The sequence below is a fragment of the Canis aureus genome, chromosome 5, assembly GCF_053574225.1.
Source record: "Canis aureus isolate CA01 chromosome 5, VMU_Caureus_v.1.0, whole genome shotgun sequence".
Lineage (NCBI taxonomy): Eukaryota > Metazoa > Chordata > Mammalia > Carnivora > Canidae > Canis > Canis aureus.
The window spans coordinates 37,980,576-38,005,999 of record NC_135615.1 but is presented as its reverse complement, the minus strand read 5'-3'; the positions used below and the strand labels follow the sequence as shown (position 1 = coordinate 38,005,999).

At 45.9% G+C, this 25,424-nt stretch overlaps 1 long non-coding RNA gene across 2 annotated transcripts in view; it reads right to left on the bottom strand.

Moving 5' to 3' along the window:
- LOC144314030 (uncharacterized) overlaps positions 1–25,424 on the bottom strand; it is a 98,253-nt gene that overhangs the window by 58,203 nt on the left and 14,626 nt on the right. For both annotated transcript variants that reach the window (XR_013379674.1, XR_013379675.1), the window contains exon 2: positions 17,498–17,581. This is a non-coding gene — a long non-coding RNA (uncharacterized LOC144314030). The remainder of the gene's footprint in view (positions 1–17,497; positions 17,582–25,424) is intronic.

Here is a 25,424-nt window from a genome sequence, read left to right as displayed (position 1 = left end):
AATACTATATTTTTTCCCTCTAATCATTTACATTCTTTTTTTTTTTTAAAGATTTTATTTATTCATGAGAGACACAGAGAGCGAGGCAGAGACATAGGCAGAGGGATAAGCAGGTTCCTTACAGGGAGCCCAATGCAGGACTCGATCCCCAGACTGGGATCACACCCTGAGCAGAAGGAGAGGCTCAACCACTGAGACACCCAGGTGCTCCAGTCACTTGCATTCTTAATATCGGATTCCTAATTTTTATTTTTCTCCTAAATTTTCTAATTTTTTAAAGATTTTGTTTATTTGAGAGAGAGAGAGAGAGAGAGAGAGAGAATGAGCAGGAGGAGGGGCAGAGGGAGAAGCAGACTCTCTGCGAAGCAGGGAGCCTGATATGGGTGGGGCTTGATCCCAGGACCCCGGGATCAGGACCTGAGCCAAAGGCAGAGGCTTAACCAACTGAGACATCCAGGAATCCCAAATTTTTTAAAAATATTTTTTATGTGTTTATTTGAGAGAGAGAGAGAGAGAGAGAAAGAGAATAAGCAAGGGGAGGGGCAGACAGAGGGAGAAGCAGGCTCTCAATTGAGCAGGGAGACTGACATGGGGCTCCATCCTAGGACCCCGAAATTATGACCTGGGCCAAAGGCAGATGCTTAATCGACTGAGCCACCCAGGCGCCTCTATTCTTTCTCTTATTTTTTAAAAAAACATTTTATTTATTTATTTATTCATGATAGAGAGAGAGAGAGAGAGGCAGAGACACAGGCAGAGGGAGAAGCAGGCTCCATGCAGGGAGCCCAACGTGGGACTCGATCCCGGGACTCCAGGATCACGCCCTGGGCCAAAGGCAGGTGCTAAACCGCTGAGCCACCCAGGGATCCTCTATTCTTTCTCTTAAAGACAGATTTCAAATCATACAAGCTTTGGACCCCCATAAAACCTTGGCCCTCCCCATCTCCTGAGCAGTTAGGATGTGTCAGGAACTCTGATAAATCCTTCTCTGTGGATTATTTAACTTAATCTTCAATCAACCCACAGAGGTAAACTAAGGCTTAGAGCATTTATTCCAAATAACAGAGCTCATTCTACAGAGTTATAGTGAGGATTCAAAACCACATAGCGTCTGGAGCAGCGCCCCCCACACAGAATAAGAACTTTTATGACCATCTGTGCTTTTCACCATGAGCTCAAGATTTCTCATATTTAAAAATGAAGGGGTAAAAAGAGATTTAAATATCTGTATGTGCACAGAGGACACAGGTTAAGATACCCAGACCACTGGTGATGGTGGCTGCCTCTCTGGAAAAGAACTGGGTGCAGCTTCACATTGTAAGCAACTTAACACATGACAGCACTTATCACAGTGCCCGGTATGTGGTAAGCGCCCAAAAATATTAGCTATTGCCATTAGCTATTGTTAGTGTCAATTACTTAAATAAATCAATTCTAAAAAATTAAAAGGTAGGCCCTGATGCCTAAAGTCCCTTCCAGCCGGATTTGGTGTTTGTTTTAGGTAATAGTTCCTAGCACATTCCAGTGCCAGTGGCTCTTTTTTATTTGTTTGTTTTAAAAGGACCTCCTTTTCATTTTTTTTAAAGGTTTATTTATTTATTCAGAGAGAGAGAGAGAGGAGAGGCAGAGACACAGGCAGAGGGAGAAGCAGGCTCCATACAGGAAGCCTGATGTGGGACTCGATCCCAGGTCTCCAGGATCACACCCCGGACCACAGGCGGCACTAAACCACTGCACCACTGGGGATGCCCAGTGCCAGTGGCTCTAATGCACTATTGTGTTTCATATTCCCTGCCTCTCTGTGAGGTAAGTACTATTCTCATTCCATTCTGCAAATATGGAAACAGAGGCACAGAGGCGTTAAACAATATAACCTAAGTCATATAGCCCATGAAGCACAGGATAGGGTGGTGATTCTAAAGGCCAAACAAGAGAATGTTTTCACTGGTTCCACACCTGGTATAACATGTGGGTGCCCCAGCATCTTTCACTCTTAATAAGCACATCTCCAGTGAAATTCATGTATAGTAGGACAATCATCAAGGAGCCTAGTGTGGGGCATCTGCTGTCACTGCAGATGTGAAGGAGGCAGAAAAGCCCTACAGGGCTTATTAACGGCTAGAAATTCAGAAGGAAGGCAGTCAGAGAAGGATAAGGAAGGAAGGAAATGTAGGAAGCGTCTACACTGAGTCTGACAATGGACTTGACGGTTCTCCAGCCACCATCCCAACACTATGAAAGGGATTCCATATCATCTTCATGCCCATTTCTAAGCTGAGCAGACAAGCTGAGAGTTCAAGAAGTCCCTTGGTAGTGGGGCCTTGGAAAACCCAGGCCCGGGGCCTCATTGCTCTCTAATAGCGAAGGGCATCTCCCAGCTTGCCTTCCTTCCTCTGCTCCTCCAGGCTTTCCTCAGCTTGCACAGCCTAAAGCAAATATTTCTATACAGCACAGATGACCTCAGCAGGCCTCAGTGGTTTCTACCCTGTTGGAAAACCTCTGGGGATAGGAGATCCTATGAGTCGGCTTGCCAAAGCAGGGAGTCTGCCATAAGGAAAGAGGTGGGTGAGCCCATGAGTTCTGCTGCATATAAGGCAATGGACCCAGGAGCCTCCAGGCACCTTGCAGGGATAAAGCTCTTTTGGAATCTCTACACCATTCGGGAGCACTGGGCACATACCGTCCAAACACTTGTCACCTTGGCCTTTGTCTGATCTTTAAGTGCAGCTCTGAGCTTCGCCTGCCTTGCACGTAGGAATGTAATGGTCTACATAAGGGATGACTTATGACTTCTGGCTACACAAGTTATAAGTCTGGATGACTGTGGACTTCTGGCTACAATCACCTAATAAAAGTCTTGTCACATCATAGCCGTGTGACCTTGAGCAAGTCATTTGACCTCTTGGATTCAGTTTCCTTATCTGTATAATGAAGATTACAAATGAACAAATGTTTCCATACAATGAAGGCTGACCCTTAGCCCACCCAAGACTGCAAGTGCCTTGAAGATCTTCTGATTCACCTTGGCATTTCCTTCCAGGTGCCTTCCTAACAAGGCACCTTACTCCACAGAAGGTGCTCAGCACAGTTTGCTAATTTAAGGCAGAACTGGGTAGTGCAAAACAGTATGGGTTAGGAGCCATTCAGAGCTGGATTCAAATCCTACCTCTGCCACTAACTTCCTATTAGGAGGCTTTCAGAGCTTGGTCATCACTCATAACTGCAGCTCTGGGGCCCGTATGTTGCAAAACTCTAGTTTCTCATAGTGTTTTCACTGAGCGAAGCACACAGGAACCCTGGCTACTTCAAAGACGGGTGGGGGATGGGATTCAAGGCCATAGTGAATGGAAAGAGGGGTAGCATAGGCTTGGCTCAGAGTGAGGGCAGATCAACATGGTCTAGGAAAAGGATAAACAAAAAGAGGATGCTTGGGGCACTTGGGTGGCTCAGTAGGTTGAGTGTCTTCCTTCAGCTCATGTCCTGACTGGAGGACCCTGGGACTGAGCCCCCCATGGATCTGCTAGCTCAGCAGGAAGTCTGCTTCTCCCTCTGCCTTTCCTCCTCACACTCATGCCCTCTCTCTAGCTCTGCTCTCTCTCTCTCTCAAATAAATAAATAAAATCTTTAAAAACGCACCCACAAAAATGAAGATGCTAAACTAATGTAACAGCCAGACTAGATCCACAACATGCTATTTGAAAGCTCGAAGAATTTTGCTAAAGGCAAAGATAATACCACAAATTTGTATTTTCAGAGATTCACTCCTTCTCTGATTGTTACAGGAAAGATTTTATGAGCCTTGTTTTTTTTTTCCCTCCATGATAAGTGTGGAAATGATTCCATTAGCAAAGATATATGAATTTTTAACAATCCCCACACCAAAAATATGGTCTCTTCACATAAATGAATCTTCATCTTCATTTCATATTGATAAGCTGCAGAGCTGACATAAACAGTGGGTTTTGTTTTTCCCTTAAAACTGTCTTGTTATTCTAAGGACTCAATGCTATCTGCAAACACTTTTAAGAGACTCAGGGCTTTCTACTGTGAAAGAAAAATGTGCAGTGATCATTGCTTGGACCTAAAAAAGGTGTTTCTGGCAGCACAACACTTCTCTGAACAGAGGCTGAATGGCTGCATTAAATCCCAAAGATTTACAGGAGGAACTTGAGCCAACATCTCCATCCTGGGCCAACAAGACAAAACAAAAACAAAAACAAAAAAACAAACAAAAAAAAAAACCACACCTTGTACCTGGGAAGGTTTTTTTTTTTTTTTTTTTTAAGATTGATTTATTTATTTTAGAAAGAGAAAGAGACAGAGCATGAGTGGGAGGGGCAGAGAGAGAGGGAGAGAAAATCTCAAGCAGAGTTCCTGCTGAGCACAGAGTCCAAAAGGGGGCTCAATCTCAAGACCCTGAGATCACGACCTGAGTGGAAACCAAGAGTCAGATGCCCAACCAACTGCACTACCCTAAGAGACCCCATACCTGGGTAGTTTTTAAGGAACAATTTCCTGGTTTTCCTGCCAGCAACTCTGTCCTTCTTTAGAAATCATTTTCTCCATGGGCACCTCGGTGGCTCAATGGTTGAGTGTCTGCCTTAGGCTCAAGTCGTGATCCCAGAGTCCTGGGATCAAGTTCAGCATCAGGCTCCTTGCGCAAGGAGTCTGTTTCTCCTTCTGCCTACGTCTCTGCCCCTCCCTGTGAGTCTCTCATGAATAAATAAATAAAATCCTTTTTTAAAAAAAGAAATTCTACCCATTTATTCATGAGAGAGAGAGAGAGAGAGAGAGGCAGAGACACAGGCAGAGGGAGAAGCAGGCTCCATGCAGGGAGCCCAATGTGGGACTCGATCCTGGGTCTCCAGGATCAGGCTGAAGGCGGCACAAAACCGCTGAGCCACCCGGGCTGCCCAATAAATAAAATCTTAAAAAAAAAGAAAAAGAAAGAAATCATTTCCTCCGTGGGGCTAGCCCTGTAGTACCAACTGTGGCTACCCTGGATGTGCATATGTAGGTTTTCTCGGGGAGGAACCCCTGTATCAGGAAGAAAGGTAGTCTGGAGGAGACAGCCAGAGGAGGAAAAACCAACATCAGGCTGATGGAGGGGAAAGGCACAGGAGTCAGAAGGCCAACACCCTGTTCTGCATCTTGCTACTTCAGAGCTATGCTTTGGCAAGTCCTTTGACATCTGTGAGACGCAGATTCCTTTTCTGTAAAATGCAGATAGAAACTCCTCTTCCACCTACCTCAAGAGGATGGCTCCTTCCCTACCACCCTCACCTGAGCAGACAGCTGCCGCCACCCTGACTCAGTCCCCGCACCAATTCATGTGGCTAAAATGGAGAGCGAGTAATGCAGGGACTGCTGACCCAAGTGTCCAGCATGAGAGCGAGTGGAGTTCCGTGCGCTCCCCCCACCTGCCCCCTGCTGCAGTCTGTTCCTGCTTCCCACAGCCCAGTCCTCCGCCCTCCACACTGTGCCCTTTACTACTACAGCTGTGCAGCAGCCCTTAGCTGATGCTCTTGCCCACAAATGCCCAAAAGGAGAAAATGGTCCCACCGTGCTACAGCAGGAAATCTTAGGTTCCTATTTTAATCAGTAATTAGGAAGACTATAAAGGAACTTTGGGAGGGGCACCCGGGTGGCTCAGTCGGTTGAGTGTCTGCCTTCGGCTCAGGTCCTAGTCTCGGGGTCCTGGCATGGAACCCCCCCATCAGGCTCCCTGCTCACTAGGGAGTCTGCTTCTCCCTCTCCCTGCCACTCCCCCTGTTTATGCTCTCTCAAATAAATAAATAAAATATTTTTTAAAAAAAGGAACTTGGGGAAATGTCTATAATGTGGAATGGAAAACACAATAATTTGGTGGAAAATATGTAAGCATTTAGCACAATCCTGGTCCCGGAGAGCCAATTCACAGTATGTGCATATGTGCATATGTGCAAGGATAAAAAGGAGAATGCATAGCAGGCAAAAGGGCAGGGTCCTTCTAGAGATAAGACAGGGTGGTGGTGGTGGCGGTGTTTTCACTTAAGACTGTGATAGTATCTTAACAAAATATACAAACATAAATGGGGCTTTGGACTAGAATAATACATCAACAACCCTGCCCTTCTCACTCTTGCTGGGTAGTACAGCTCCTCTGAGGTCTGCTTTTGGAACTATTTACATAAAAATCAGAAAAATCCAAAGCTTTAGTAGCTTCCCCACCCCAAGCTCAGGCAACTCTTCAGCCCCCTCTGTTATCTGTTTTCTAGAAATCTTCTACATCCAGTGGGACAGGGAGTGATAAGGAAGCTAGGCTGGAGGCTGAAGGGCAGATGCATAATTGGAGAACACTGTAATTAGGGCTTTGGATAAATGCTTAGAGGTATTCTCAGAACTTTTGCACCTTCGTCCCAGAACCCCCAGACACCCTTCAGCAAACTATGAAGCTGTCCAGTAGGGTACATCTAGCACTGCATCTAGCACTGCAGCCTGGGTTTAAGACCGTTTGCAGCAGGCGGGGTGTGTTCAATCAGAGGCGGATGACTGGGGCCAGCTTGATTTGTTCCTAGACAGTCATCGGTGGAGACAGGCTCAATTATTTTCATTATATGGAGTCAACAGCAACAGGACGAATAATGGGTCTGAGCCAGAGAAGCAAAGGTTAAAGGGAGGGGAAGAGAGTGAACCAAGGGGGGCCCCTGTGAGGCCCGCCGTGCCCAGTGAACCATGACGCGGGGAGGGGTGAGCAACGGCGGCAGGAAGACATCAGATACTTGGCTGGCCCTGCTCTGCTGGTCCCAGCACAAACTCCTAGAAGGCCAAGATGGCACCTACTGGGTGACTGACTCCAGAAGCCTTGGGTGGAAGGAACTTCAGCAAGACCTCATGGAAGTGGTCCAGCATTGACAGATGCACAACCTGGGCACCCTCTCACCCCCTCACCCTTACCCAGCTGTTCCCTTTTCCGCTGCGGTGATGACAACTCACTTTTCCGAGAGCCTCCAGCCGCCAGGCACTGGCCTAAACGCTTGGCACACACCATCTAATTTCACTTTCCAACAACCCATGAGTTATGGACTGATACATATGAGGAAACTAAGGGTTACGGGGGGTCATGTGCCTTGCCCAAGCTGGTTAAGTGGCAGAACCACCAAACCCAGACCTGTCTGACCCCAGGACCCAAGCTCTCAACCCCCACACACTTTCTTCTCCTTTTTTCTCCTCTTTATGTCAAGGGCCTTCTACCCTCTCCTTCACCCCATATCAGACACTGTATCTTCTGGAGGTTTGGGGGCTCCTCAGTAGGCTAACGTCAGAAGAATAAAGCCCCTCAGGTGGAGGAGTTACTGTTTCTGAGATTTCTCAAGAACAGGAAACTTCCCGGGCTGCCTGCAATAAATCCAAGCCTTCCTTCCTTTGTGATTTCACCCCGGGAACAACACTCCAGGATGACTCATCTCCAGGCGGCAGGAGATCTCCTCTGGAGACTGGAGGTGACCTTGGCCAGGCACTCACATCCTGTGCCTGTTTTCCCGTTTGTCAAGCGGGCAGCCCCTGCCCCCCCTGCCCAACTTATTGTGGAGAATCGGGGTTAACACCAAGCATGTGGAAAATAATTTTTAAGACAGAAGGCAAAAATCGACCAGCCTCAAACTCCCATCTACATTCCACATACCAAACCCCGACCTAAACCCTCTGTGGTCCTAATTCTGCCACAAGAGCTCACCTGCACTTTTGCATTCTTGGTGGATGGGCAAATCGTGATTACTGGAAGAGGGGAGCGGGACACAGATAATAACTCTTCCCTTTCACTGTCCCTTCAGCTCCCCGTCACCTTATCATAAGCAAGTAGTGCTGAAAAGAGCAAGCACTCACAGAGCCCTAATTAAGTATGTGTTTCATATATTTTTTATAATTTATTATGTTATTTATTTATTATGTATTTATTATTTACATGCGTATGGTTTTTGCCTCATTTAATCCCTTTAAGAGTATCTATGACTAGCCCTACTATGCAGATGAGAAAAATAAGTTTCAGACCAGCTGATTACAGAAACATAAAGGGCCGCCTTCTTCTTCAGGTTTTAATTTTTTTTTAAGATTTTATTTATTTATTCATGAGAGACACAGAGAGAGAGGCAGAGACACAGGCAGAGGGAGAAGCAGGATCCATGCAGGGAGCCCGATGTGGGACTCCAACCTGGGACTCCAGGATCACACCCTGAGCGGAAGGTAGACACTCAACTGCTGAGCCACCCAGGCGTCCCACCTCTTCAGGTTTTAAAAATGACCAGCCCCAGCATTCTCCTAGCCACCTTCCCCACTTAATTTTTCTTCCAAGTTCTTACGCTCTTCAGTGACAAATTCACCACCCTGCCAGTCCCCCACCCCCAGTGCTGCTAAATTCACATGGATGGAGATTTTTTTCAGGATGCTGTGCCACTATTGTGTCCCATAACCGCCTACAACAAGGCCTGACACACACTAGATAGTCAATAAATACTAATCAAACATATGAACTTGGCCAAAAATTCTCATCAGTGATTTTCAACTCTTCTTTCTACTAGATTGTAAACTCAGACAGCATTTTGTCCATCGTAGTCCTGCCTACTCCTCACCCCCATCAGTCTATGATGACACTTTAAAGGGAGTAAAATATTCAATAACAATTTGGGAACACGATTTAACCCTATTGGTTTTGAAATGGAATGTGTTGGGGGTGGTCTGCTATTTGGGGAATTTGTTCTGTTCCTCACAAGAAAGAAGATGCTTCATGGAAAGCTGAGCAGGACTGTAAGAAGCGTGGTACTTCCACTCGGTGGCCCCTGCGCCAGGATGCTGATGGACAGGTGGGTTCCACAGCCAGATGGCAAGATATCCTCCTTGGTTCTTCTTTGCCTCATTCCAGACTCAACTTCCCCAGGCTGTGGAAAAGGGTTCAGTATATGGCTTCCTAAACTCTGCTGAGCAGCAAGCTAAGCGGGTGTTGGAAATGATACAGAAAAAAAAAAAAAAAAAGAATCTAATTAAGCAGAGTAGGTGATAGTGTCAGGAAGAAAAAGCAAGCAAGTGGCAATTTGGATATCTGCCTGCAAATAAAAGACATGACTGTCGTTTCTCCTCTGGCTCCTGTTTGCCCTATAAATCTCAACTCACTAATCCAAGTGTTTTAATTATCGCTGTATAATACAACATGCTGCGTTGAGCCCATCATGGGGAAATTAAAACGAAGGAGGGGGGTGGAGGGATCCAGGCTACCCCATTCTCCCATTTCTCTTGTTTACGCTAATCTGGAGGTGTTTTTCCCCCTTCTGCCATAAACACTACATGGGGTTTTCCAGCATCAAACATATTGCCTTCCCCTCACAAAAAAGGAACTTCAGGCCCTCAGCTCTTTCCCCAACACCAGGCAGCCTAGGGGCCAGGGGTCATGGCCACTGTTGACACTTAATCCCCAAGAAATCACAACACCTAGGTCATCAATTAAACACGAGCTCCAAAAGAAGGGTCCCTGAGTGGGAAGCAGCATGAAGGTTAAGACCAGCATTTGAATTTCACCTTCACTACCTACTAGCTGTGTGGCCGTGGGCAAGTCACCAAACCTCTCTGAGTCTCAGCTTCTTCAAATAAGATACAGCAAGAACAGGATAAAATAACACAATGCATTTATCACAGGGCCTGACACATGGTAAGTGCTATGCAACACATGCCCATCTCCTGGTCCTTATCTTTGCCAGTCCAACCACCTATAGCAAACTTCACAAGGCAGTGTGGCTCACTCTCTCCCTTCCTTCTCAAGTGCCACTTTATCAGTGGGGCTTCCCTTACGACCCTAAATAAAACACTACCCCTCATATACTCACGGCATTCTCCCCTAATGTTCTTTATTTTATTTACCACAAAGTGGTATGACACTAGCTGACATTTTACATATCCATGTGTTTAATATTTTTTGTTCTCCACCTAAAAGGTAAATCCCAAGAAGACAGAGCTTTTGTTTCGTTCTTTGCAGTATCTCCAGCCATATAGCAGAGGTGCCTGGCATATAGTAGATGTTTAATAAATATTAACTGAATGAGTAAACAGAAACTATTCTTTGGATGAGGATGACTGGAAGAGCCTCAGAGACAAGTAGGCCAAAGTTTTGCACAGCCTAGGAAACAGAGGCCAAGAGGCATCAGGTGACCTACCCTCTGGCTCCTGCTTCTCCAGAATTGAGTGATGGGTAGAGGCTGAAGGCCCTGACTACTGTTGCCCTGCTCTGCTTTAAGCCAGCCTGCCCAGAACAACAACTCGGCATGTTGGTGCCCTGTGTTTCTCATCTAGGGAATGGAAATAATTAAGCAGATGGCTCTCCCTCCCAAGTGCTCAGGACCCGGATGCCCCTGTGACTGGCAATCTATAAAAGCAAAAAAGACAGGTGGAGATGCTGCAGCGACACTGGAAATCCATCAACAAATGTGCTCAGAGTTGAATAACTGCAAGACAGCTGCAGCACAGAGGAGCCAAAGGCCACTGCATTTCCCTCTCAAAATCACCTTGGCTTTCTGCACTGACTGAAGGAAAGCACTGTAGTCCCATTTCTGGGGCGCCAGATAACTGATGCTTCCTCTGGCACAGACACAAGAGACCCTGTGCAGAGGGATGCGAAACCCAGCTACCTACCATTCCTAGGTGTACAGCCTCTCTGGTACTGACTTTCCATCCACTAGGACCTTTTTAGGATCAAATGAGAAAGCACATAGATAGCCCCTGGAACAGTCCGTGGGCACATAGCAGGCCCATGATAACATTATAGTTACGTGACATTGATGATACCTGGAGTCAAACTCAACTTTCTATCACCCCATCCCCATCCACCCCACCACCCCTTAGAGCTTAGAATTAAGGGTCTTGCACATGAAGGCGGCTATTCAGCCTTAGGAATCCAGTACTAGATTTTTTTCTTTTTTTTTTAAGTTTCCGTGTTCCTGGTCAGGTAGAACGGAAAAAACTCAGACTCCATAAGTCCCCCTCTTCATCTAAGCACTCAGGATTTCATCAGACCCCAAAAGGGAAGATTCCAGCCCGAGAGTGAGTCACTCAGGTGCTCCTTCAGCAGAGGGTGAGATTTGGCCTAGAGTTCCCAGGGGAAGTTGAGGTGACAAAGGATCCAACAAGAGCATCCTGCGCTCCCATCCCTACCCGTTCTCCTAACCAAATAATCAATTTTCAAGTACTAAAGAAAGACACCACCAGTAATCAGATAGTGGTCACTGAATAAGTCCTGTCACTGCTGGTCCAACTCCTCAACCTCTCTGAACCTCAGCATCCTCATCTGTACTAAGGGAGCAGCAAGGTCTATGGGGTTACTGTAAGGATGAAAGGAGAGAATGCACAGGCCTGGGGTATTAACTGCTGCTTTGAATATTCAAGCCAAGAACCCCAGTGCAGCCAATGCTGAATCGGAAACATTAATTGCTCCAAAAGAACATTCTGTACAGCAAAAGAAGCCTTCCAAAGCACCACAGACCAGATTTGACCACTCCACCATGGACTGCAGTTTGGAAGCAAACATTAACTGCACCAGAGGCTTTCAAAAATCATTGAAAACAACGAGAAGCAGGCCAGGGGAGGTAAAGGTGCATCAAAGCACATAAAGGCACAGGTGGAACCCAGACCCAAACAGCTCCTTAAAGATGGGTGCCCAGCTGGACATGGTGGGGATGCCCCTCCTGAAGTAACGTGGTCTGAAGTCTTGGTTGCTTTTGAACTTGCCCGGAGAAGCTGCCACACTTGATGAACGGGAATTTCTATGGCAGATTGGCCACAAACTCCAGCTCGGAGGAGAACCAAACCGAGATTGGGTGTTCCAAGAGCCCTCAAGAGGTTTCAGGAGCTGGTGCCTTTCGGCTACTCAGGGAAGCCCCCTGGGCCTCAGTTTCCCCCAGGGGCACCGTAACTAATGGTTACTGCGTCTGCAGGGCGGTCGTAAGGCTAAACAGGATGGGCGCACGCTAAGGTGCTTCCAGGCCACGGCCCTTTCTCTGCCGCAGCTGTTGAAAAAAAAAAAAAAAAAATCCGAGGAAAGCAACTGGGAGGCGCGCGGGGCGGGCCGGGGCGGGGGGCTCCTCCCGCGGGCGCCCGGAGCCGGCCACGGCCTGGGGCCTCCGGGAGGCCGGGCGCGGGCGCCCCGCGGGAGCGCCGAGGCCCCGCTGCGCCGGGCCGGGCGGGGGCGGCGGAGGAGGAAGCGGGGGCGGCCGGAGCGCGGTGGGGATGTTTAAAGGAAATTTACAATCATTTCCTCTCTGTGGTTTGGTGACAAATCAACAACATCCTGTTCTTTTGTGAGGCTCCGGGCGCCTGCGAGGCGGGGGCAGCGCTCCGGCTCTTAAAGGGACACACACAGGGCCCCTCCCCCTCCCCCTCGGCTCCCCCCACAGCCTCCCCGAGGCGCCACCTCCGGGGGCGCGCGGCCGCCTCGCGGGGCTGCTGGCCGAGCCGCCCCCGGCCGCGACCCGCCCGCCGGCCCTCCCCGCTGCGCCTCCCCCCCCCCCCGCGGCCCCGAGACGGCGGCGGCGCGCCCCGCGCTGGAGGCTGCGGCCCGGGGCCACCCCCCGCGGAGGGCGCAGGCAGGGGCGGAGGCGCGGCCGCCCGGCGGCCCCCGCCCACCCCGGGCCCGGCTCGGACCTCCGCGTAGTCCTGACCCCCTCCCCCAAACCCTTCGCCTCGAATTTTCCAGCCCCCAAACTCTGGATTTATGGTTAAAATGTCGACGTACGCACACGAGGTTTATAAAACGCCAAAGCGCAGAGAGGCTTCCCGAGCTGTAGGAGTAATGAGAATCAGATGGCTAGTACCAGAAAAATAAAAAAAACTCAACTACCCTCCCGGGATTTCCCTCATCCAGTCATCTAATGGGAATTATTATTATTATTATTATTATTATTATTATTATTATTATTAATTATTATTTTTAAGCCAACTGCTGGTCACCATCCTAGGCCTGGTACCCCGAGAACAGGACACAGGATGTTCTGCCCCCAGGGGGCTTAGATTCTTAAAATGAATGGATGGATGGATGCACGGGATTATTTCAAACGCTGTAAATGCTTTAATAAAAGAGGGTTGTATTCTAGAACTGTGGCTTCCTATAGGGAGACCTCCTCGAGTTTGTGACCAAATAATGGGTTGAGGGGTCCAGCAATATTACCCGGAAAGAGACCAGAAGCAGGGGCAGCACCCCGGATCATACCCAAGACTGCCCGAAGGGCATCCCAGGGACAGATCTCCCTCCCTGGGAGGGAAAGCCTTTGGAGGTTGGTGTCCAGACTGAGAAAGACAAGTCCCTTCCCGGATCCAGGCCTCACAGTTGCTTCACCTAGAAACAGAATACTGAACTAACTTCAGTACTCTAACCCTAGCTGCAAACAAGAATTCTCCAGGGTGATTTTCAAAAGCAGTGATCCCCCTGATTCCACATGAGAGAGAATCAGAATCTCTGCCAATGAAGCCTGAGCACTGGCATTTTTTTAAGGTTCCGCGGCTGACTTGGCTAACTTCACTGCGCAGCCAGGGTCAAGAGCCAGTGACCTAGATGATCTCGAAAGTCTAGGTTTAAAGGGCAGTGAGGAAAAAAAAAAAAAGTGCAGTGAGGGATATCTGGATTTAGGGTATAATCACTCACAGCGTTGAGTGCTTGCCATATACCATATAATATGACAAATATGCCATGTGTATATTTTATTTAAGTTACAGATGAAAAACTCTACCAATTAGATAGATACTATTCTTATACCCATTTTACAAACAAGGAAACTGAGGTACAGAGAGCAAATCTGGTCAAGAGCTTGGATTCTCTAAGCTAGAGCACCTTTCCGGTGACAAGAAGCAAATTTCTACCTAATGGAGTTGTTGCTCACACAGGAGAGCCACCAAGAGAGAACATGGGGGGCTTCAAGCAAACATATCTTGGATGGAGGCAGGGGATTGGCCTGGAAGGCCTCTGGTCATTCTGGTAGACCCCTGTGTGCATGCCCAGAGTGCAAGTCCCAAATGATACAGTGTAACTCTAAGAAAACACCCTTCTGATTCTCCCCATTGATTTTGGTCATTTTCAAAGATGATTCCCATAAAATCATCCATTTTATAAAATGTGCAGTTTGACCTTAGGCAGAGCAGGGAACCATTTGGCAGGGTGGGGAGAAAGAATTTCCTATGTACCCCAGTATGGCTGGCTGGAATACACTTGCCTGGCCCCATTCCCCCCTGCCACTGCCCTTCCCACCTTTTGACTGCCTTCCCATTTGTGCAGCAACCTGAGGCAGGACCCAGAGTTGGGCTTGTTAACAGGGAGCTGAGGTTCCCAAGGAAATGAAAGATCTGTTAAAGCAGAGAAATTAGGAAAAAGGGAAGACTGTCCTTTTTTTTTTTTTTTTTTTTAAGATTTTATTTATTCATTAGAGACAGAGAGAGAGGCAGAGACACAGGCAGAGAAGCAGGCTCCTTGCAGGGAGCCCAATGAGGGACTCGATTCCGAGACCCTGGGATCACGCCCTGAGCCAAAGGCAGACGCTCAACCTCCTGAGCCACCCAGGTGTCCCAAGATTGTCTATTCTTACAATGGACTACTGCACTGCTGTTAAAACGGGGAGAGCTATACCATGGACTCAGAAGATGCTCATGGTACATGAGGTACAGAATAGGATCTTCTCACTGATGCTTATGTGAATCTCTCTCTCTTTCTCTCTCTCATGCACACACACACACACAGGAAACTAACAGAACCATCTGGAAGGGCAGATTCCAAACTGTTACCAGAGGTGATTAGGCAGATGCATAGGGTTGGAGGTGTGGGGCAGGGAAGTGCGTTGTATTATTAATGGCATCCTTGTACTTTCTCTGTTAATCACCATATTATTTAAATTGTTCACAACAACTGGGATTAATTTTTTTTGATAAAGGGACTTCTGTTTATAAATATAAATATTTTTAAAAGGAAGCATAAAAGCCTACCCTAGGCCCTGGGAATTCCATCCAGGATCGTCCCCCAGCAAGGTCACCTTTGGTAATTTTCCAGCTGGTGGTAGCACTCCCATTGCTCTCCCACAGTTGCTCTCTCCTCAGCATGCTATTCCAATGGCAGTCTCTGACCTGGTCAGCTGCTTCCTGCCCAGTTAGGGAATGCCCCATGGGATTTGGGGGTTACAGAAGATGGATTTGAAAGCTAGCAGCCCGAGTTGATATAAGAGATGACAAAGCTTATTTGGGATAGAAAAATTGCCCAAAGTGCTACTTGCCCATAAACATAGGTGAAGGAAGTAGCATGATGTTAAAGGCTCTGACTGGGGGCACCTGGCTCAGTGGCTGAGCATCGGCCTTTGGCTCAAGTCCTGGATCAAGTACCACATCGGGCTCCCTGCAGGGAGCCTGCTTCTCTCTCTGCCTGTGTCTCTGCCTCTCTCTCTGTGTCTCTCATGAATAAATAAATAAATAAATAATAAATAAATAAATAAATAAATAAATAAATAAATAAATAAATAAAGGCTCTGATTGCCCTGTGCATCTGTGTGTTGTTCTGGAAACTGAGAAATGGAATCTGACAGACCAAGACCTGAAGAGAATAGTGTTCTGTGGTCAGAACCTTATTCCAGAAATCCAAAAGGCTAGGGGCAAGTGTCTGCTTATAATATTATATGCAGGCTTGAACCCTCCAACGAGGACCTGATAACTTGGCAACTTCCTGGCCTACATGAATGGCACAAGGTGAACTGTCATGTACCAGAGGGGAATAGTTTAGCCACTCTCCGCTTCAACTTTAGGTTTCCTTAGATCTTTGTAGTTTATAAACAGCATAAAGTTGTGGTTAAGAGCATGAGCTAAGGGGATCCCTGGGTTGCTCAGCGGTTTAGCACCTGCCTTCGGCCCAGGGCGTGATCCTAGAGTCCTGGGATCAAGTCCCACATCGGGCTCCCTGCGTGGAGCCTGCTTCTCCCTCTGCCTGTGTCTCTGCCTCTCTCTCTCTCTATGTCTCTCATGAATAAATAAAATCTTTAAAAAAATTATCACTTTCCTTTAAAGTCATTCAATAAGATCCTAATTTACATTTGCCTTTACATCGGCTAGGTGCTGTACAGACTGATCAAAACAAATGAAATTCCTTCCTTCCATTCAATCAGGCCTGACCATCTTGGAATCTTCCCAAGGCCCTTAGAAATAGGAATCCTTTCTTTCTTTCATTTTTTTTTTTTTTTAATCTCTGTTCCCTCTTCAGTCTAGTTAGAAAGAAAGTTTCTGGGGGTAGGACGTTTAAACTGATGGGCCATTAACACGATAAAAAAGCAAAAGAAATTTTCCAGGTCACCAGCCAACAACTTTAGAGTGGTATTTAAAATTCACTTGCTTAGGAGTAGGGAAAGAGGTTGGTCATGAGAGGGTGGATAAGGATTTCTCCTAGCTGATGGGGAACTCAGGAATACCCTTTGTATGGATAGCAAAACCATTACAAGTGGCTTGGTTTGTGGGCTGATCTTTTAACATAGTACTTAAGAAGCAGATATCGAAGAAAATCCAGAAAGAAAAGGTTCTCCTTGGCTTCAGATTTAGGGAATACCTGGATCCCTGTTACAACATATCCACAAATTTCTTCGAGGCCACTGAAGATACACACACACACATACACCACTCCCTCTCATACATACCCTGCCTTATTCCAGCTGTGATAAAGTTCAGTAGGAGAAGAGTCATGGTCATGCTGTGTTTCCCCCACCCCAAGTTTATATTTTTAAAATTTATTTGTTGGCAGTCTGGAAGTCACTGGGGAAGGCAGCTTCAGCACTTAAATGGTAAACAAAAGTATTCGAGGGATCACCTTTGCTGCTGAAGGAAGAATGACCAGCAAAGAGTCCTCCTGAAATTTGGTAGCTGTGCCTTATCACCTCCCTGTACCACTCTCTCCTCTCCCACACTGCTCTGCTCTAGAAACCTGCACAGCCCTGGGAGCTTCTGGAAGCCCTGCCAAATTGCACAAGGCAGCTTAAGTAGTAGCTATACACAGTTTTAGGTTTTAATAGTACAATAGTTTCCAAACTCTTTAAAACTCAGCAGAATACTTTCCAAAAGGACACAAAGTTAAAATAGATGAAAACTATAGCTTTAGGGAATCCCTGGGTGGCTCAGCAGTTTTTCGCCTGCCTTCAGCCCAGGGTGTGATCCTGGAGTCCCAGCATCAAGTCTCACATCAGGCTTCCTGCACGGAGCCTGCTTCTCCCTCTGCCTGTGTCTCTGCCTCTCCCTCTGTATGTGTGTGTGATGAATAAATAAATAAAAATCTTAAAAAAAAAACAAACTATCGATTTAATATGGTAGGAGCCAATCACAAGGTTGCTCAAATGGGTCCTTGGGATTAAAAAAACAAACAAACAAACAATTTTTTAATATCACTCTACTAGTAGATAATTTTGTCATTACAATCATGTCCAGAGTCCTCATTATGCCTTTAGAACCCTTTTCTGATGTAGCCCCTACCTACCTGAGCTTCATGCAGTTATTCACATGTTGTTTGCTCTCTTGATTTACTCCTTGATTTTGGTGATGCAGGTCCTCAACTAGCTTCCTGGGAAGAGATGCACAGCAGGTAAATTTTTTGAAACCTTGCATTTCAGCATCTGTCTTGCCTTTCGTTCCCTCTTCACATTTTTACCGGTAGTTTTGCTAGGTATAAAAATCTAGGTTGTAAATCATTCCCCAACAAGCCTAGGCCTCTGCAGCATCCAGGTGTTTGAACTAGAAGATCCTCTTGCATAGAACATACACCCCATGCCCTTGTGTGACTAATACTTGATTGTTCTTTTTTCTTTTAAAGAATTTATTATTATTATTATTTTAAGTAATGTCTACACCCAAAATAGGGCACGGAGCCTATAATCCTGAGATCAAGAGTCACATGCTCCACCAACTGAGCCAGATGGGTGCCTCACATCTCATTATTCTTGTCAGGGAAACTTATCTGCCCAGACACATATCCCTCTTAGTTGCTCCCACAACCTGGTACTTACTCCTTGGTACAATTCTTACAACATATTATCACTACCTGCTTACTTATCTGTGTCCTCCACTAGTTTGTGAGCATGAGGGCTAAAAACACAAAGCCACAGTGCCACTCAATAAATATTTGTTGAGGGGATCCCTGGGTGGCGCAGCGGTTTGGCGCCTGCCTTTGGCCCAGGGCGCGATCCTGGAGACCCGGGATCGAATCCCACGTCGGGCTCCCGGTGCATGGAGCCTGCTTCTCCCTCTGCCTGTGTCTCTGCCTCTCTCTCTCTCTCTCTCTGTGTGACTATCATAAATAAATAAAAATTTTTAAAAAATAAATAAATAAATATTTGTTGAAAAGAAAAAAATGAATGGTTGTGATATTTTTTTTTAAGATTGATTGAGTGATTGATTGATTTGATGGAGGGAGATGCAAGCACACATGGGAGGGGCAGAAGGAGAAGGGGAATCTCAAGAAGACTCTATGCTGAGCACACAGCCCAGCATGGGATTCAATCCCAGGACCTGAAATCACAAACTGAGCCAAAACCAAGAGTCAGACACTCAACCAACTGCACCATCCAGGCGCCCCAGATGATATTTTTTTATTACAAGACACGATGTACAGTAAAATGTTTCACAAATGCCCTTACCAGCTGGTGTATGCTGGGGGAGTAGGGAGGAGGACTGGTCTAGGAGAAGAAATGCCACCTTGATACTAAGGGCGTAGTAAGAACACTTATAATTTCTTGTTCAGTATCTGCGTTTCATGAGGACAGGGACCAGATCTGACTTCTCAATGCTGTGTTCCCAACAATCATACCATAATGACAGCTTAATAAAGAACTGCTGAATGAATGAACTGGTCCAAACAAAGGAAGTCCTATGCATCACACGATCAAGAAAACAGAAAAAGTCCCTACACTGTCTTACAGTCATAGGGAAAACAGAGGTCTCTAATGAAGACACAATTCACCATCTGTCTCCACCTTGCCTCCAACAGCAAACCCTCTTCCAATTCCCTGTTCCAGATATAGGCTTTCCCTTCTTTGGACACATGGATTTGAAGTCCCACAATTATCTGGTTTGGACCCCTGATTTTATAGTCTGTTTATTTTCAATCAGCAAGTTCTATTGCCTCCTCTACCTCTCTCCCTTTACAGCAGCTCTCACCCTGAACCTCTTGCTTCATTCCTATAGTACCCACTGACACCTCCGTCACCCCACACCTATGTTTTCCCATGGCTCTGTCCTTCATTCCAAGTCATTTTGACACCTCTGTTGGATTAATCTCTCTGAAGCATCACTTTTCAGTGTCTCCTCACTGCCCAAAAATACCTTCAGAGGCTCTTGACTTTCTCCTGTGTTAAGTCACAACTCTTCTACAAGTTTTCACCCTTCAGAATGACTTCTGATGCTCTGTTTTCCCTCCTCACACACACTGCCCACTTATCACCCATACACAACTCTCACTGATTAGGCAAGATGCTTCACTGTCTCAGAAACAACAGAACAGACTTCTGCACGACTTATGCATTCTCTTCTCTGGAATGTTCTCCTCACCCCTCTCTTAATTCAATCCATCCTTCCCAGACCTGATTTACATCTTTCCTCCTCCAAGATGCCTTTATGTACAACTTCAGGCCTTGCAGATCTCCCTAAATTTAAGATCCAAATAGCATTTATCATCTTTGCAGCCCAGGTTTATCCGGATGTGTGCCATATATAAAATATATAGTCCAGGGCAGCCCAGGTGGCTCAGTAGTTTAGCGCTGCCTTCAGCCCAGGGCATGATCCTGGAGACCTGGGATCAAGTCCCATGTCAGGCTCCCTGCATGGAGCCTGCTTCTCCCTCTGCCTATGTCTCTGCCTCTGTGTGTGTGTGTGTGTGTGTGTGTGTGTGTCTCATGAATAAATAAAGAAAATCTTTATAGTCCACATGCATAAATGTCATCTTCCCCAGCTAGCCTGGCTGCTCCTTGATGGTAAGGATGTCCTGTTCTTGGATCTCAGGGCCTTAGATTTCAACACAGAGTAATATTCAGGAGGTAGTAAGAGAGCTGCCTTCAGAAACAGACAAACCAGGGTTATCCCAATCCTACCAATTCGAATTGTGTGTTTTTGGACCCTCTGAGCCTCAATATTCTCATCTACAAAATTGGGATAATAGTGCTATCTCATAGGTTTGTTGTGAAAATTTAAATGAGATAATGCTAAGTAAAGCAATTTGCACATTGTTTTGATACAGGATAAGTACTCAGTATGTGTCAGCTATTGTTATTAGAGACTCCAATCCCTGTTCTTGGAGTTGAACTTTGGCCTTGATTTTGCTTTAGACTTTCTGTCACTGAGCCAGCCTTGCAAATAGTGATTTCCTGCCAGTTCCTGCCTCTGTGTCCAGCCTTGGCTGGTCAAAGCATTTTCTGCAAGCAGTGGCTAAGAGAAAGTTCCATCGTGCAAAGTCATCTCAGGCCCCACATGGTGGTTCCTCCTGCCCTCAGCACTACTGAATTCAGTGCTGAATTGTTCAATACCTTTGGGTTTTCAACCTTTTTAAAAAATACATATATATTTCTTTATTTTTTTAAGATTTTATTTATTTATTCATGAGACACACACAGAGAGAGAGGGAGAGAGAGAGAGAGAGAGAGGCAGAGACACAGGCAGAAGGAGAAGCAGGCTCCATGCAGGGAGCCTGATGTGGGACTCAATCCCAGGACTCCAGGATCAGGCCCAGGGCTGAAGGCGGCACTAAACCGCTGAGCCACCTGGGCTGCCCTGGATTGTCAACCTTAAGCATTTCTTTTTTCCACTTTATCACTATTGTCGTATTACAAAAACAATACATGCTCGTTATCTGAAAAAAAAACAAAAAAAAAGTACATAAGAATATAAAGAGCTAAAGTCTCACTCCTCACTCAAACCTCCATTCATACTCTTCAGAAGTAACCAGTTAGGAGTTTTTCATGTGTATTTCCAGAAAACATCCATGGCTATAGAAACATACACACATACACTTTTCTGTGGCTTGCTTTATTCACTTAATTATCAGTCTTGAACACCTTTCTCTACCTATACCTGATAGCTTCACCACACACTGTTCAATGGCAACTTAGACTTCTTTTTAAAAAATTTTTCTTTATTTGAGAGAGAGAGAGAGAGAGAGTGAGCTGGAAGGAGGAATGGGGAGGCAGAAAGAATCTGAAGCAGACTCTGCATTGAGCGCAGAGCCTTACATGGAGCTCAGTCCCACAAATAGAAGTTCACAACCTGAGCCAAAACCATGCCCAACCAACTGCACCACCCAGCCACCCCTTAGATTTCTTTTGTGAACAACTAAAGTTGATTTTATTAATCCTCTACACATGGGCATGTAGGTTGCTACTACTAAAACAACGTGATGAACATCCTTGTATAAACATCTCTGTGTACTCCTTAAGTCTTCAGGCTTCTCTGATTTCCAGATTAGATTGGTCAGGGGGGTGATTCATCAAATTTCATTCTATCTCCTGACTCTCCACCCAAATATGGTATTCAGTCCCTATACCCACTGACTCACTGGTCAGTAGTGTGGCCATCTTCCTCTTCACTTCAAAATAGAAGAAAGAGATCACTGGACTGTTTCGTCACGATCCCACTCAAAAAGAGTTCACAGAACCCATGCTTCTCCCTTTATCTGGAACCAGAGGGGCATCCCAGGCATTGGAGAATAAGATTTCAGAATCCAGCTGTATTCTCTGAGGTAGCCCCAAAGAAGGAAGGAAACACATCTTTGGCTCATGAGCCACAATTCCAGCTGTTGTCAGTGGAGCTGAGAGGGATGTGAGTGTAACAACAAGGATAGTAGCTGAGACAGGCTTCAGGTGGTGGCTGGGGGGAGGTGAACACACAAGGCTTTCATCAGCAGTGACTTGGCGTTATTATCCTAGCCCACATCCGTCCCTTTACATAGTGTCCTTGCTCAGGCCAAGGACAGGATGGAACAGCAGGAACTTTGATTGCTTATCCCCAGTTCAGCCTGACTCACGCAGGACCCCAAGCCAGCCCCTTACTGTACCCTGGGGGGAGCTCCAGGAGCCTAGGTGAAACTAAGGCTGGAAAAAGTTGCCCCTGGGATGTATCCAAGTTGCTTACTTATAACTCTATGACCCACAGTGAGCCATCAAACCATCTTAAGCTTCAGTTAGCCTATCCTCCATCTGTAAAAAAAGTAAATGAAACACCAACAGTCCCTGGGTTACATTGTCCTTGAAGGCAGGAGGTATACCAAGTGCTTAACAAGAACATGGCATTACATAAGCAGTCAATAAATCTTTGATACTTGCTTCACTGATATCTCCCTCTTGCCTAGCTCAGTGCCCAATTCAGAGTAGGTGCTTAATTAAAATTTTTTTTCGATGAATGAATGAACAACCTCTTCATTTCTGAAGGGCAGACAGGAAAATTGCAAAATAACCCTGAAGACCTCTCCAACCTCATGTCACCCTATTCTCTTCTTCACGATATGGAAGTTTACTGATAATGCAGTTTGGTTTGGTTCACTCAATTCATTTTCTCTCTCTCTCTCTCTCTTTCTCGTGCTCTCTCTCTCCCTTCCTCCTTCCCTCCCTCAGAGAAAAGATGTTCTATTCTCCTTGGCCTGTCCCCAAGATCCAGCCACATCAAAGAATAAGCTCAGGGCCAAGGTCTTGGAATGCAGCATTACCTCAGGATTTCTTTCTTTTTTTTTTTTCTTTTTTTAATTTACCCTTCATTTATTTATTTTTAAGATTTTATTTATTTATTCATGAGAGACACAGAGAGAGAGAGAGGCAGAGACACAGGCAGAGGGAGAAGCAGGCTCCAGGCAGGGAGCCTGATGTGGGACTCAATCCCGGGACTCCAGGATCACACCCTAGGCCAAAGGCAGGGGCTAAACCGCTGAGCCACCCAGGGATCCCCAACCTCAGGATTTCTAAAGAGAAACTAATCCTAGGATCACGGAGTATCAGAGGAGGGAGGAAAGAAAGTCTATTTTATTCATTCAATAATTATATATTTGGAATATCTATTGTGTCTAGAAGTGAAACCAAAAGCTTGCTGCTTGGCCTTGCCTCTACTCTCTTGCCATGCTGGCATCTGCTTCAAACCCTCAAAGCCTGATCTCCCACCTCCCTTTCCTGTAGGTAGTCCTCAGGTACTCCCACTGTTAATCCAGGTGCCCTTCTGGACTACTCCCAGGGTAGTACCTACCTCTCTCCCAGCACCTTTCTCCTCCTTTGGTTTCTCTGGGTGACCTACCTCTCTCCCAGCACCTTTCTCCTCCTTTGGTTTCTCTGGGTGACCATATTCTTCCATTGTCCTCCCTTCTCCCTCCTCTGCCCCTGATTCTTGCCTTGTGTTGTGAGTGTAACTGCATCTCTCCAAAATCCATTATGTTATAGTCCCAACACCCTGAACCTCAGAATGTGACTGTATCTGGAGACAGGGTCTTTTTTTTTTTTTTAAGAATTTTTTTTCTTTTTAAGATTTTATTTACTTATTTATGAGAGACACAGAGAGAGGCAGAGACACAGGCGGAGGCAGAAGCAGGCTCCATGCAGGGAGCCCGATGCAGGACTTGATCCCGGGACCCCGGGGTCACACCCTGGGCCCAAGGCGGGCACTCAACCTCTGAGCCACCCAGGCGTCCCTGGAGATAGGGTCTTATAAACATTTTATTTTCTACTTGAGAAAGAGAGTAAGAAAGTGAATGAGTACGAGTGAGGGAAGAGCCAGAAGGGGAGGGAAAGAATCTTGAGGAGACTCTGGGCTGAGCACAGAGCCTGATGCAGGGCTCAATCTCATGACCCTGAGATCATGACCTGAGCTGAAATCAAGAGTCAGATACTCAAGTAACTGAGCCATTCAGGTGTCCCTAGAGACAGGGTCTTTAAAAAGTAATTAATGAGGGACGCCTGGGTGGCTCAGCAGTTGGGCGCCTGCCTTCAGCTGAGGTTGTGTTCTTGGGATCTGGGATCGAGTCCCGCATTGGGCTCTCTGCAAGGAGCCTGCTTCTCCCTCTGCCTATGTCTCTGCCTCTCTCTCTCTCTTTGTCTGTCATGGATAAATAAATAAATCTAAAAAAAAAGTAATTAAAGGTCATTAGGTGGTCCTAATCTACTACGACTGGTGGATTTATCAGGACATAGGAAGAGGGAATATCATGTGAAGATAGGGAGAAGACGGCCATCTACAAGCAAAGGAAAGAGGCCTAAGAAGAAAACAATCCTTTTGCCATTTTGATCTCCAACTTCTAGCCTCCAGAACTGTGAACTCCAGAATTGTGAGCTAATAATTTTATATCATTTAAGCTACCTCATCTGTGGTACTTTGTTACAGCAGCCCTAGCAAACTAATACACCCCCTGTAGTGTATGTCACAATCATCACCCCCAAAGATCCCATCCTCCTCTATTAACCTACCTCTATGGCCTCAACTATCATCCCTCCCTTTCCCAATGTCTCACTCAGGTCAACATATCCATTCACTGAAACTTGAACTTCCATCCAGATCCCAGCCCCAAATTCCAGCTGACTACCAGACAATTATTCCTGAATTGTTTTGCCAATCCTGAAGCCTCAAGGGTAGTCTAAAACCACAAAATCCTTTTAGGTCAGTCCAACCACATATCTTTACACATGAAGAAACTAAGGCACAAAACAAAAACAAACTTGGCTCTTTCCGACTTCCCTATTCCTAAAGGTACCATCCATCAGATCACTAAAAAATGTGGAATCATCTTTTACTCTGCCCCTTTTCCTCCCTCATAGCCAATCAAGGAACATGATCCCAAAATCATGATGTCTGTTATCTAGTGTTTTAGCTCCTTTTTTTTTTTTTAATTAAGCTCTATGTTCAATATAGGGCTTAATCTTACAATCCCAAGATCCAGAATCACATGCTCTACCAACTAAAGAAGCCAGCACCCCAGCTCTATCTTGTTTATCTTTGTTATCTCTGTCCCCCCAACAGATAAACTATTTCAGTGCATTTATATTTAGATAAGTATTGAATTTTTAGGACTCAGTGGCCTGTTGTGTTAGAAAGACAGAATATCACTGAAGGTAAAAGCATAAGCTCCAGTCTCTTACATGGGTTTGGTTCCTGGTTCTATCCTATGGCTTTCGATATGTCTTTTTGTTTTTTTTGTTTGTTTGTTTTTGTTTTTTTTCGATATGTCTTTTTGACTATAAAATGAAGACAACAATGATAACTACCTCACAGGGTTCTTGTAAGAATTTTTTTTTTTTTTTTAAGTAAACTCTACAACACACAGGGGGCTTGAACTCATGACCCTGAGATCAAGAGTTGCTTGCTCTACTAACTGAGCCAGCAGGCACCTTGATCTTGTAAGAATTAAATGTGGATTTGAACTCCGTATGATCTGGCCTTCAAACTGTTCA